Raw genomic sequence first — 12,625 nt, forward strand, 5'->3', positions numbered from 1 at the left:
CTTCCACTATGAATGACTGTTCTTGAGACTTAGACCAACTGACTTGTTTCAGAGCCTTTTCACTGTGCTTCAGTCTCCTCCTCTATAAAATGGGGGTAATGATAGTATCAACCTCTTAGGATTTATTGAGGCAGCTTAAATACCTTTTGTATTTCCTGCTGCTACCAAAACAAATTGTTGCAAGGTCAGAAGTCTGAGGTGGCTCAACTGTTTCTTTGTTTCAGGTTTCATGAGGCCAAAATAAAGGTGTTTGCAGGGCGTATTCCCTTCTAGAGGCTCTGGGAATAAGTCCTTGCAGTTTTAGAACTAAGATCCCTGTTTCCCACCGGCTGTCGGCTGGGCATCATTCTCGGCTTCTTGAGGTTCCCCACATTCCTAGGCTTCTAGTCCGTCTGCCTCCACCTTCAAAACCAGCAATGGGTGGTCAAGTTTTTCTCACACTGAATCTTGCTGACTGCTCCATCTTTCTAACTCCTGCCAGAGACATGTCTCTGTTTCTAAGAGATTAGATTGCACCCACCTGGTAATCCAAAGTGATCTTCATATCTTAAAGTCCATAGCCTTAGCCATAGCTGCAAAGTCCCTTCACAGCAGTACCTAGGTTAGTGTTGGATTAAATAACCAGAAGACAGCAATCAAGGGAAGACATCTTTAGAATTCTGCCTACCACTTGTATTTAACATGCTTAATCCACAGATGACACTCTATCATTATTTCCTGGTCCTCACACTGCTCAGAGATTGGAATCCTTTTTGAGCAAAGAGAATGAAGTCATCACACAATTCAGTCCTGCTGTATTTGCTGGAGACAGTGAAGGAGGATAGAGAAAATGGAGCTAACTGCCAATATTACATTTTATATCAGTCTTCATCATAGCCCTGTGAAGGGGGTATTTGTTACCTCATTGGAAAAATGGGAGTTGAATCTCAAGTTCCTTGTTTGTAAGATTTTACTCAGATTTGCACAGCTAATAAATGACTACATGAAGATCCAAAGCCACCTTTCTTTTCCCATCATCAGCTTTCCATCTGCCTCTGTCACTGGACCCTTGGACAGAAGGTTCAAGCCTTAAGGGAATTTGGGGAGAGAACTAGATTTTGAGGGGAACTCACACTCACTTTCTTTTTGGGCCATGGTAGGAGATAGTAAAAGCAGCCCCATGTCAGGCAAAGGGTCTTACAGTAGTGGATCATGGCTACTATTTCCACTTCTCTCTGGCCTTCCAGCTTATGACTGTATCTTAGTTGTCAAAGCCTTCCAGTTCATCCTCACCTACAGCTTGACTTCCCTAGGCCCCATGCCAGCTCCCTGTCTACCTGCCAGCGAGTTGATGAGTCTCAGTGTTAGCAGTAAAGACAGGCAGGAAGCAAGCAGAAGTGCTACTGGGCCTTGAGGCTAAGCCAGGCCTCAGCCTTCTGACCCCATCACTGTTGGGTTAATAGGAAAAGCAGTATCCATCTAGTACAGCCTGTGTTTTCAGGAATAGTGAGTGAAAGCAAAGATGACTAAAATACATTAAAGTTTTCTGTAATTGTCTCTAAGGTCTCCCAACAAATATACACCCCATCTGTTTCAAGTTCTGCATAACCTTTCCCAAAAGTCAAGTTCAGGCCCTGGCCTCATGATGCCTGGCCCAGGTTAAGAGTCTACCTGAGGGGCCGGGTGCAGTGGCTCACGCCTGTAATCCCAGCACTTTGGGAGGCCAAGGCGGGCGGATCACCTGAGTTCAGGAGTTCAAGATCAGCCTGGGCAATACGGTGAAACCCCGTCTCTACTAAAAATACAAAATTAGCCGAGCATGGTGACACTTGCCTGTAATGCCAGCTACTTGGGAGGCTGAGGCAGGAGAATCTCTTGAGCTGGGAGGCGGAGGATGCGGTGAGCCGAGATCGTGCCATTGCACTCCAGCTTTGTAACAAGTGTAAATCTCTGTCTCACCAAAAAAAAAAAAAAAAAAAAAAAAGTCCTACCTGAGGAGAGTTAATCCACGTTCCTTTGACCTCTGACTTTAAGATGTCCTCCCACTTTTCCACCCCACAATCTCTAGCCCTCTCTGGGCACAGCAGCACTTGGGAACTGGTTCCTGTACTGCCTTTATCTCATTTTACAAAACAAACTTCTACAAAGAAGCTGGAAAGGAAGGAGAAAGGATTATCATGCAGGCACAGGGAGGGGGCCTAGAGAAGAGCTCTGGCAGATTATGTCCCTCCTAAAAAATGCAACCAGAATCATCAACAAAGTATCGCCTCAAAAACATGCAGGAGAAAAAGAAAGGAATCAGTGTTGGGGTAGTTGGAGCGGAAGGAGCCAAGCTGCCCAGAATGTGTCCTCTGAAGGCTGGGAGGAGCAGATAAGGTCAGCCCCAGAGGCAGACGGCACACAGAGAATGGCAGGATGAGGGGGAGCTGCAGATTTATGCAAAGAAGCCCCAGAGAATGGGGCCAGCTACCCAGGGAATGTGGGGGCTCACTTATCAAAGACTACTGGAAAATGGCTGAGCCAGCAGCCCCCTCCACTATAGTGATGCCTGGTTCCCTTGAACACCCAGTAACTGTGCCTGTAACAAGGAGAAAATTAAAGAAACTAATCTGGCCAAATAGAAAATTAAGGAAAACTAGAAAGAGCTCCTATGGAGAGCAGGGATTGGGGAGGTGTAGAGGGAGCTGATCGTGAATGTCTGGAGGATCAGGAGAACGTAAGCAATTGTTGAAGGGACTAGAAGGAATCGAGATCTAGAGAGACATCCCCCCAACTCTGGTAGCTGGGGAATATGAACTGTGGAGACATGGTTTCAAGAACTCAAAATGGGTCGGGCGCGGTGGCTCAAGCCTGTAATCCCAGCACTTTGGGAGGCTGAGACGGGCGGATCACGAGGTCAGGAGATCGAGACCATCCTGGCTAACACGGTGAAACCCCGTCTCTACTAAAAATACAAAAAAAAATTAGCCAGGCGAGGTGGCGGGCGCCTGTAGTCCCAGCTACTCAGGAGGCTGAGGCAGGAGAATGGCGTGAATCCAGGAGGCAGAGCTTGCAGTGAGCTGAGATCCGGCCACTGCAGTCCAGCCTGGACAACAGAGCAAGACTCCATCTCAAAAAAAAAAAAACTCAAAATGATATGTGACAGGTTAACATTACAGTTCAGTGCAAGGTTCTCAAAGCATGATCCCCTGATAGGAGTGTGAGGGGGCAACACTATCACCTAGGAATTTGTTAGATATGCAAATTCCCAGACTCAGTGAATCCCAGACTTAGGTGGGGCCAGCAACCTGTGATTCTGCAACAGGCTCAAGTTTGAGAACAAATGGCTTAGTGTAAGGGGCTGCTAATTGGTATATAAATGTTACCTGTGGTCTATTATTTTGTCTGTAGTGAATCTTGGGCTTGTTAAGGATAAATAAGGTTTGTGGGCTGGTAAGTGGTTCTCTACAAGGTTGCAACAGCTGACTTCAGTTAACTTCAAAAAGGCCCTTTAAGCAAAGACAGTAGTCCCCCCACTTATCCATGGTTTTGATTTCAGTTACTTATGGTCAACCATGGTCCAAAAATATTAAAAGGAAAATTCCGGAAACAAGTCATACATTTTAAATTGTACACCATTCTGAGTATTGTTTGACTTGTTCTATTTTATTAGTTATTGTTGTTAATCTCTTACTGTGCCCAATTTATAAATTAAATTTTATCATAGGTATGTATGTATAGGGAAAAACATCATATATACAGGGTTTGGTACTATCTGAGGGTTCAGGCATCCACTTGTGGTCTTGGAACATATCTCCCGCAGATAAGGGGGGACTGCTGTACAATGCAAAGGACAAAGATTAAATTATATTAGCAATCTAGGAGCAGAAGGGCAAGACTGCTTTTTTAAAAAACAGCTAAAGGTTTAGGAGGTTTTATTAATATTTAAATTGTATTGAAACCACAGCTGCAGCCTTTGACTCCAGCATAGAGATATGCAAATGTGGCTTTCAAAAGAAAGGCAATTTCAGACAGCCCTCAAGGTAACAAGAACAAATAAAACAAATGATTTTGTAATTTATCTTTATTGACTGATGGTGCGCAAGGCACAAACACCCATACCTTGTGAGAGTCAGCAACAGCTGAGCTCTCTGAGGAGCGAAGAGAAAGCCAGCCTGGAGGGAGATGCAGGCCGACCCGTGGACGGTTAACAGAAAAGACACAGAGCAGGCAGATGGGAGAAGAAGACAACTGAATTAAAAGGGAAGGAAAATGAAAACCCAGCCCTGGATCCTGTAGACCATCTGATCTTGCTGGCTCTCAACAGCAACAACAATAATCATTAATGACTATCATTTGCCACACTCCTACTAAGTGCCACGCACTATTCCCCACATACAAATGAGGAAAATGAAGCTTTGAGAGGTCAAGCAACTTAACCAAGGTCACACAACAAAAGGAAGGGGCAGAACCCAGATTCAAACAAAGATTTGTGTGAGACTGAAGCCCTGTGCTCTTTCCAGTGCATTACACTGGGAACTAGTCCTGGGAGGCGGTGAATAACAATAAGGTTAATGATTGAGGGGACACTTTGTGCCCAGTTCTGTGGTATTCTGTATGGGCATGCGTGTGTCTGTGTGTGCATGTATGTGTGTAGCTATGGAAAACAGGGTGAAAAACTCCATTTCTGACCTTCAAATTGGTTACTATCCAATGAGTGAGGCAAGAAAAGAAAGCCAAAGAAAACTTGCAGAATTCTGGTGTAAAAGTTCTTTTGGGGCCATGTGGTGGGGCCAGGCTCTGCCTGTTGTGGGAGACTTCTGGTGGAGGCATCTCAACTGGGCCTTCGGCCTTGAGTAAGATTTAGCCAGTTGAAAACGAAAGCTGGAGATTCCACAGGCCCAGGTGAGAGCCTCCAGCTGCTAGAATTGGAGGAAGGAGCACCTGATCCAGAGAGATGAGAAAAGACAAGAGAGTCCTGAAAGGATACATATCTCTGACCCTTTGTCCCCACCCAATCTCCCTAGACCTTCCATCCCAAGCCCAAACCCAACCTTTCCAATTCCTTACCCGCTGCTCCTTTTCAGGCACCCTGGCCACCAAATATAGGAACCCATAAAGTTTGCTCATACTCTATGTTCTACTAGGCAAATCCTGATCTGCCATCTCCACAGGCCCCAATCCTGCCCCCTCACCCCTACAGAGCCTTCCCTGGGTTTTCTAGGCCAGAATCTCTCCCCACTTAGAATACTCCAGAAGTTTTGCTTTATTTGTGACACTTTATTCAATTGAAGTTATTTGTGTGCATATTTTATCCTCTCTATTTGACTAGAAGGTCCTTATAATCTCTTATGACCATAATTATTTTATCTTTGATATAACCCAGTTCTGTAACTAGCAGATACTTTGTTAGGCACCCAATGAGTTTTTCCTGAATGAATGAAGTAAAGGATGATAATCTCTTATGACCATAATTATTTTATCTTTGATATAACCCAGTTCTGTAACTAGCAGATACTTTGTTAGGCACCCAATGAGTTTTTCCTGAATGAATGAAGTAAAGGATGAATGAATGGACTCAGTGCATTGAAGGGCTTATCCAACTACTGGTTCCACTCTCAAGACCTTTGTAAAACTAGCCATGTTCTGGAATGCTAATTATCTTTAATGCCTTTTGCCCATTTTTCTATGATCCTGACTTACTCCAAAAACAATATAAGGGATCTAAGTGTCCAAGAATGGCTTCTTCTAAACCCACACCTAAAGATTTTCTTTTTTTTTTTTTTTTTTTTTTGAGACAGAGTTTCGCTCTTGTTGCCCAGGGTGGAGTGCAATGGTGCAATCTCACTGCAACCTCTGCCTCCAGGGTTCAAGCAATTCTTCCTGTCTCAACCTTCCGAGTAGCTGGGATTACAGGCGCCCGCCACCACGCCAGCTAATTTTTGTATTTTTAGTAGAGACAGGGTTTCACCATATTGACCAGGCTGGTCTTGAACTCCTGACCTCAGGTGATCCACCCACCTCAGCCTCCCAAAGTGCTGGGATTACAGGCGTGAGCTACCACACCTGGCCTCTTTGATTCTCTTTTGCCTATCATGAAGGCTACCCCTTTGTACTTAATTAGACCAATGTCCACCCAGACAGAATAACATTTTCCCCTATCCATCAGCAAGGTCTTCTCCATGATGGACATTCAAGGCAGACAGAGACTGCTGCTGCAATAACTGGGGAAATAATTATGGTGTTCATGATGATTTCTTTGCAGGTTCAAAGCATTAGCCCAGCCATTATCTCTCCCACTTCACTAGGATAAAATTGCTAACCGCACTTTATAAGTGCTAAAACAGGTCCAGGGCCTTATCAAAGGTCACTCAGTGAGCTGGTGGCAGACCTGGAAATAACTAGCCTAGGAGTCCCTGTTCATTAGGCCACAGATGGAAATGCCCTCATTATGCTGTCTGGGCTATGTCTGGGAGAGAGTCAACTAACTGGACTCCAGTTGAACGGAGATATGCACTGGAAGATAATAGGAAGTTTGTGACTATAGAGTGTTTTTCTCTGCAGTGCTGCAGCAGTTGACACTGGTTAATTCCAGAGGGCGTGTGTGTGTGTGTGTGTGTGTGTGTGTATTTAAAACATTATTGCACATCCTAGATGAGGGAATAGAGGGTGAATCCAAGGTAACACAGACACACAGGTAAGCAGATGTTTGCCATCTTCTCTTGAAAGTCATAAAACCAAATACTAAAAATTAGCTGGGCGTGGCAGCATGTACCTGAGTCCCAGCTGCTGCGGAGGCTGAGGCAGGAGAATGGCGTGAACCCAGGAAGCAGAGCTTGCAGTGAGCTGAGATCACGCCACTGCACTCCAGCCTGGGAAACAGAGCGAGACTCCGTCTCAAAAAAAAAAAAAAAAAAAAAAAAAAAGTCATATAAAATAAAATTACAGTGTATATTAGCAGGAGAAACTCAACTTAGGAGGCTCTTCCCAGCTGTTAGGCTCTATGACTCTGGAATAAGCTAGTACACATTAGGTAGAAAGTCTAGGATTGTTCCTGGGGTTCTAGGTGGCAGGAGGTCTTTCCTGGAGGCAAAGGACTGTGGGGCTGTCTCAGGGCCTTCTGCAGCTGCTAAAGTGAGAAGCCTGCCGACGGGATCATCCCCAAGCCCACAGAAGCTCTGAAAGCTATGGAAACCAAGATCTGTACAGAAGCCACTTCTGGTTTCTAATGCCTGAGAAATTAAGATGGAAAAAAAAAATTCCCAAGGAAATTCAAGAATGCAAGAATGTTCTGGGGCTGGGAGCGGTGGCTCATGCCTGGTAATCCCAGCACTTTGGGAGGCCAATCGCCTAAGGTCAGAAGTTCAAGACCAGCCTGGTCAACATGGTGAAACCCTGTCTCTACTAAAAATAGAAAGTTAGCCAGGCATGGTGGCATGCACCTGTAATCCCAGCTACTCAGGAGGCTGAGGCCAGAGAATCACTTGAACCTGGGAGCTGGAGGTTGCAGTGAGCTGAGATCATGCCATTACACTCCAGCCCAGGCAATACGAGCAAAACTCCATGTCAAATAAATAAATAAAATAATGTTCTACAATGTGGCCACAGGTCTGTGCTGGCTAAGGCAGTGACGTCCCCCTCCCACCAAAGCCTAAGCCCTTCTAACGTCATCCTAAAGCATGGGGATCACCTCTTCACCTCAGGCCAGCTCTGGGCTTTTTTCAGCCTATTCACCAGCCTCCACTAGTCCTCAGCTCTGCTGAGGCCTCAGCAGCTTCCCAGTCCCGCTGAAGGCTGTAGGGCATCGAATGGGCAGAGGGCATAAAACCTGAGTCCAGAGGTGGTAGTTGCACAACATTGTGAATGCACTAAATGCACCTGAATTGTATATTTTTAAATGGCTAATTGTATGTTATGTGAATTTCAATGGATTTTTTAAAAAAATCAAACTGAGCCACCTTTGGGGTGGGGAGAGGAGCTGGGCCAGGCTCGGAGGATTTGAGGGTTGAAACTCCTTGCAGGGAGTGCAATGAACGACAATGGGGAGGCCAGTCTGGGCCTCCCCACTCCTCCAGGACCAGATGGGAACTGGGGCTAGGGAGAAAGGCCCAACTGGGGCAGCGCTGGGCTCTGGACAGAAGAGAAGCACTCAGTGAATGTGAGGAGGCTGCAGCCGTGGGCTCATTTGCATCATAAGTGATTGGTTTTCCCTGCTCGTCCCTCATTAGGACACAATGGACAGTTGTTTGCTGGCGCAGCACATCCATTTACCAAGGGAGAGAGGAGACAGAGCACAAGTGACCAATGGGTAATAGTGTCGAAGGGTGGGCAGCCGCGTCCCCTCCCCTGTGCTCCCAGGCCACTGGGACTCTTGTTCTCACACAATGAGAAGGGACCTTAGAGAGCAAATCACCCCTTCACTTTATAGAAGAAGAGACTGAGGTGCCGAGAGGGGGTGAGACTTGCTGTGGTCAAACAGCAAGAACATGGCAAACCTAAGCATTTTAGACTCTAACCTCTGGATCCTTTTTCTTTGAGACAAGGTCTCGCTCAGTCATGCAGGCTGAAGTAGTACAGTGGCACAATCTCAGCTCACTGCAACCTCTACCTCCCAGCCTCAAGTGATCCCCCCACCTCAACTTTCTGTGGGCCACCACACCTGGCTAATATTTTATAGAGACAAGGTCTCACTGTGTTGCCCACATTGGTCTCAAACTTCTGGGCTCAAGTGATCCTCCAGCCTTGGCCTCCCAAAGTGCTAGGATTACAGGTGTGAGCCACAGCACTGGGACTGTTTTTTTGTTTTGTTTTGGTTTGGTTTTTTTGAGATGGGGTTCCACTCTGTCACCCAGGTTGGAGTGCAGTGGTGTGATCACTGCTTACTACAGCTTCGAACTCCTGGTTCAAGTGATCCACCCACCGCAGCCTCTTGAGTAGCTAGGACTATAAGTATGTGCCACCACGCTTAGCTAATTTTTATTTCTTTTATTTTTTCTAGAAACAGTGTTTCCCTATGTTGCCCAGGCTGGTCTCAAACTCCTGGGTTCAAATGATCCTCCCACCTCAGCCTCCTGAATAGCTGGGATAACAGGTGTGAGCCACTGCACCGGGCCTGGATTCTAAACTGTCATTCGAGGGTTCACTTCATTTGCCCACAATACCTTCTCCATGTTCCCATTCCCATCTCTGTGGTCTCCTGTTCCTGGGGCCTTTGTTTCCATCATTCTGTCTCCTGTGTCTATTTCTTTTTATCTGTTTCTATTCCTCTCTGTATCTTTTCCTCTTGGTTTCCAGGCAGCTAGGACAATTACTAGACTTCTAATTAACCCCTTCCCTAACAAAGGTGGGTCTGGCATGAGACGCAGCAATTTAGCAAGTGTCTTGGTTTGTTTTGGGGATAGGTTGGGAGACAAAAATATGTGTTGGGGCCTATTATAAACCAGGCACTAAGACAGACACATAACACACTTTATCTCATTTCATCCTTTCAATCTGGCAAGGTGGGTGTTCTTAGAGACAAAAAGGGTGAGGCTCAGAGAGGTTAAGTAACTTGTGCAAGGGCACCCAGCTAGCAAATTGTAGTTACCTGACTCCAAAACCTCTGTTCTTCCATCTCACACCCTGGCACAGGGTCTAACGCAGGGTAAGGGGCTCATTGATTCCAGACTCAAGTGAGGCACAAAGTCGCTGAAGGAGACCACTGTTTTGTTGCTCTTCTCTAGGCAGCAACTGCCTCTCCCCAGAGCCCCCTCCTCCTCTGAGCCCCTTCTGCAGGGTGGCAAAATCTCACAAATGCAAGCTTTTGCCCCCGGGGAGATGGGGAGGCAGTGATCAAGAGAGAAACCTGACCAACCCAGACCAACCATGGGGGTCTCCCTCCCGCTAACACCCCTCCCTAACACCCCTCCCGGTGGTTCCCCGTCTGCCCCTCCCCTTCATGGGTCAAGCCTGCCCGCCTCTGTGTCTGTTTCATTGTGCTGTGGGGGAAGGGGAGAGTCAGGGGTGAGTGGGTGTCTGTGTGCATGAACATAAGGCCTCCCGGTTCATTCTGACACTGAATGAAAAACTCACCAATTATTCGTCCAGTCTCATTAATATGCAGACAGACATCTGTTATTTAGGAGTCAACAGCAGAGGCATTTTCTTGTGGGGAGGGGCACTAGTGTACATGGCTCTCTTGTCTCTCGGCTGCTAGGGGGTAGCTACTCAGGAATCATCCCACACCTCCTGACCTGGAGCCTCCCCACTCTCTGACCCTCACTCACAGCCTTGAGGGCAGCAAGTAAGGGATTGACCAGACAGAGATGGAGGGAGATCTGAGAACCCGGCTGGAAGGAAGGAAGCAGAAGAGGAGCTGCCTTGTGTAGAACAAACTGAGAACAAAACGCTAAACCCTTTCCTGGGGAAGAGAATGTGGAGTCGGGGGAGAGAGCTGTGCCAAGAGTGCCTGCCCCACTGGGCATCTCAGGGACATGACCCCTTCCCCCACACCTTCCTCAGCCTGCAGGACAAGTCTGAGTGCACCTGAAGCAGGGAGAGGGTCACTATGGTAACATGAAGTCCTCACCCAGAGACTGCAGAAAAAGTAATAAGAGGAGTTCAGAAAAATGGAGACCAAGGGACCTCAATCTTTGGAGGAGTCACTAAAGCTCTCTTCAGGCCCAGGATAGGTGTGGGAACAAGACATAACCACCTCCTGCTTCCTGTCTTCTGTCTTCCTCCAGCCTTCCAATCCCAGCACAAAATACCCCTCTAAGAAGCCTTTCCCGACTCCCTCAGGCCCAGTTTAGAAGCACTTAAGCCTTGGTGTCTTGGTTGTAAAGAATAAAAGTTGAGGCCGGGCGCGGTGGCTCAAACCTGTAATCCCAGCACTTTGGGAGGCCGAGACGGGCGGATCACGAGGTCAGGAGATCGAGACCATCCTGGCTAACACGGTGAAACCCCGTCTCTACTAAAAAAAAAAAAATGCAAAAAACTAGCTGGGCGAGGTGGCGGGCGCCTGTAGTCCCAGCTACTCGGGAGGCTGAGGCAGGAGAATGGCGTAAACCCGGGAGGCGGAGCTTGCAGTGAGCTGAGATGGGGCCACTGCACTCCAGCCCGGGCGACAGAGCGAGACTCCGTCTCAAAAAAAAAAAAAAAAAAAAAAAAAAAAAAAAAAAAGTTGACATCAGCTCAGCAACACAATGAGGAAGATGTAGTGATCTGCCCCCTTTTCTAGGTGCAAAAACTGAGGTTCGGCCGGGCGCGGTGGCTCAAGCCTGTAATCCCAGCACTTTGGGAGGCCGAGACGGGCGGATCACGAGGTCAGGAGATCGAGACCATCCTGGCTAACCCGGTGAAACCCCGTCTCTACTAAAAAATACAAAAAACTAGCCGGGCGAGGTGGCGGGCGCCTGTAGTCCCAGCTACTCGGGAGGCTGAGGCAGGAGAATGGCGTGAACCCGGGAGGCGGAGCTTGCAGTGAGCAGAGATCCAGCCACTGCACTCCAGCCTGGGCGACAGAGCGAGACTCCGTCTCAAAAAAAAAAAAAAAAAAAAAAAAAAAAAAAACTGAGGTTCACGGAGGTGCTGAGCCTCACCAAAGACTCCCCAGGGAAGAAGCAGCAGAGCTCAACCCAAGCCCCAGGACTTCTGCCTCCGAATCTGAAGCTCTTCCCATGACTGTCCCTCCTGGGAGGGCCAGAGTCACAAGGGGAGGACCCTTGTCAGCTGAAGTGTTTCAGGAGTTTGATTGAGTCCTCTCTTCCCATCCACCCTGTCCTTCCCCCTCCTCCCTCCCAGGCAGGCTTATTGCCTAGGTTAAGAAACACCAGGGCGGGGCGCAGTGGCTCAGGCCTGTAATCCCAGCACTTCGAGAGGCCGAGGAGGGCAGATCACGAGGTCAGGAGATTGAGACCATCCTGGCCGACATGGTGAAACCCCGTCTCTACTAAAAATACAAAAATTAGGCCAGGTGCAGTGGCTCACGCCTGTAATCCCAGCACTTTGGGAGACTCAAGCAGGTGGATCCTGAGGTCAAGAGATCGAGACCATCCTGGCCAATATGGTGAAACCCCGTCTCTACTGAAAATACAAAAATGGCTGGGCACGGTGGCTCACGTCTATAATCCCAGCACTTTGGGAGGCCAAGGCGGGTGGATCACCTGAGGTCGGGAGTTCAAGACTAGCCTGACCAACATGGAGAAACCCCGTCTCTACTAAAAACACAAAATTAGCCGGGCATGGTAGCGCATGGCTGTAATCCCAGCTACTTTGGGAGGCTGAGGCAGAAGAATTGCTTGAACGCGGGAGGCAAGGTTGCCATGAGCCGAGATCACGCCAGTGCACTCCAGCCTGGGCAATAAGAGTGAAACTCCATCTCAAAAAAAAAAAAAAACCTAAAATTAGCTGCGTGTGGTGGTACGCACCTGTAGTTCCAGCTACTCAGGAGGCTGAGGCAGGAGAATCGCCTGAACCTGGTAAGCGGAAGTTGCAGTGAGCTGAGATGGTGCCACTGCACTCCAGGCTGAATGACAGAGCGAAACTCTGTCTCAAAAAAAAAAGAAAAAAGAAAAAAAAAAAAAAAAAAAAACAGAAACACTGGCAGCCATCACAGTGTGATTAGTTGTTTATTTCATTAAATGTTTAACGAGGCTACATTGTTTCCCAAACCAGTCTAGTTTATGAG

Source organism: Chlorocebus sabaeus, chromosome 16 (assembly GCF_047675955.1).
Source record: "Chlorocebus sabaeus isolate Y175 chromosome 16, mChlSab1.0.hap1, whole genome shotgun sequence".
Classification (NCBI taxonomy): domain Eukaryota; kingdom Metazoa; phylum Chordata; class Mammalia; order Primates; family Cercopithecidae; genus Chlorocebus; species Chlorocebus sabaeus.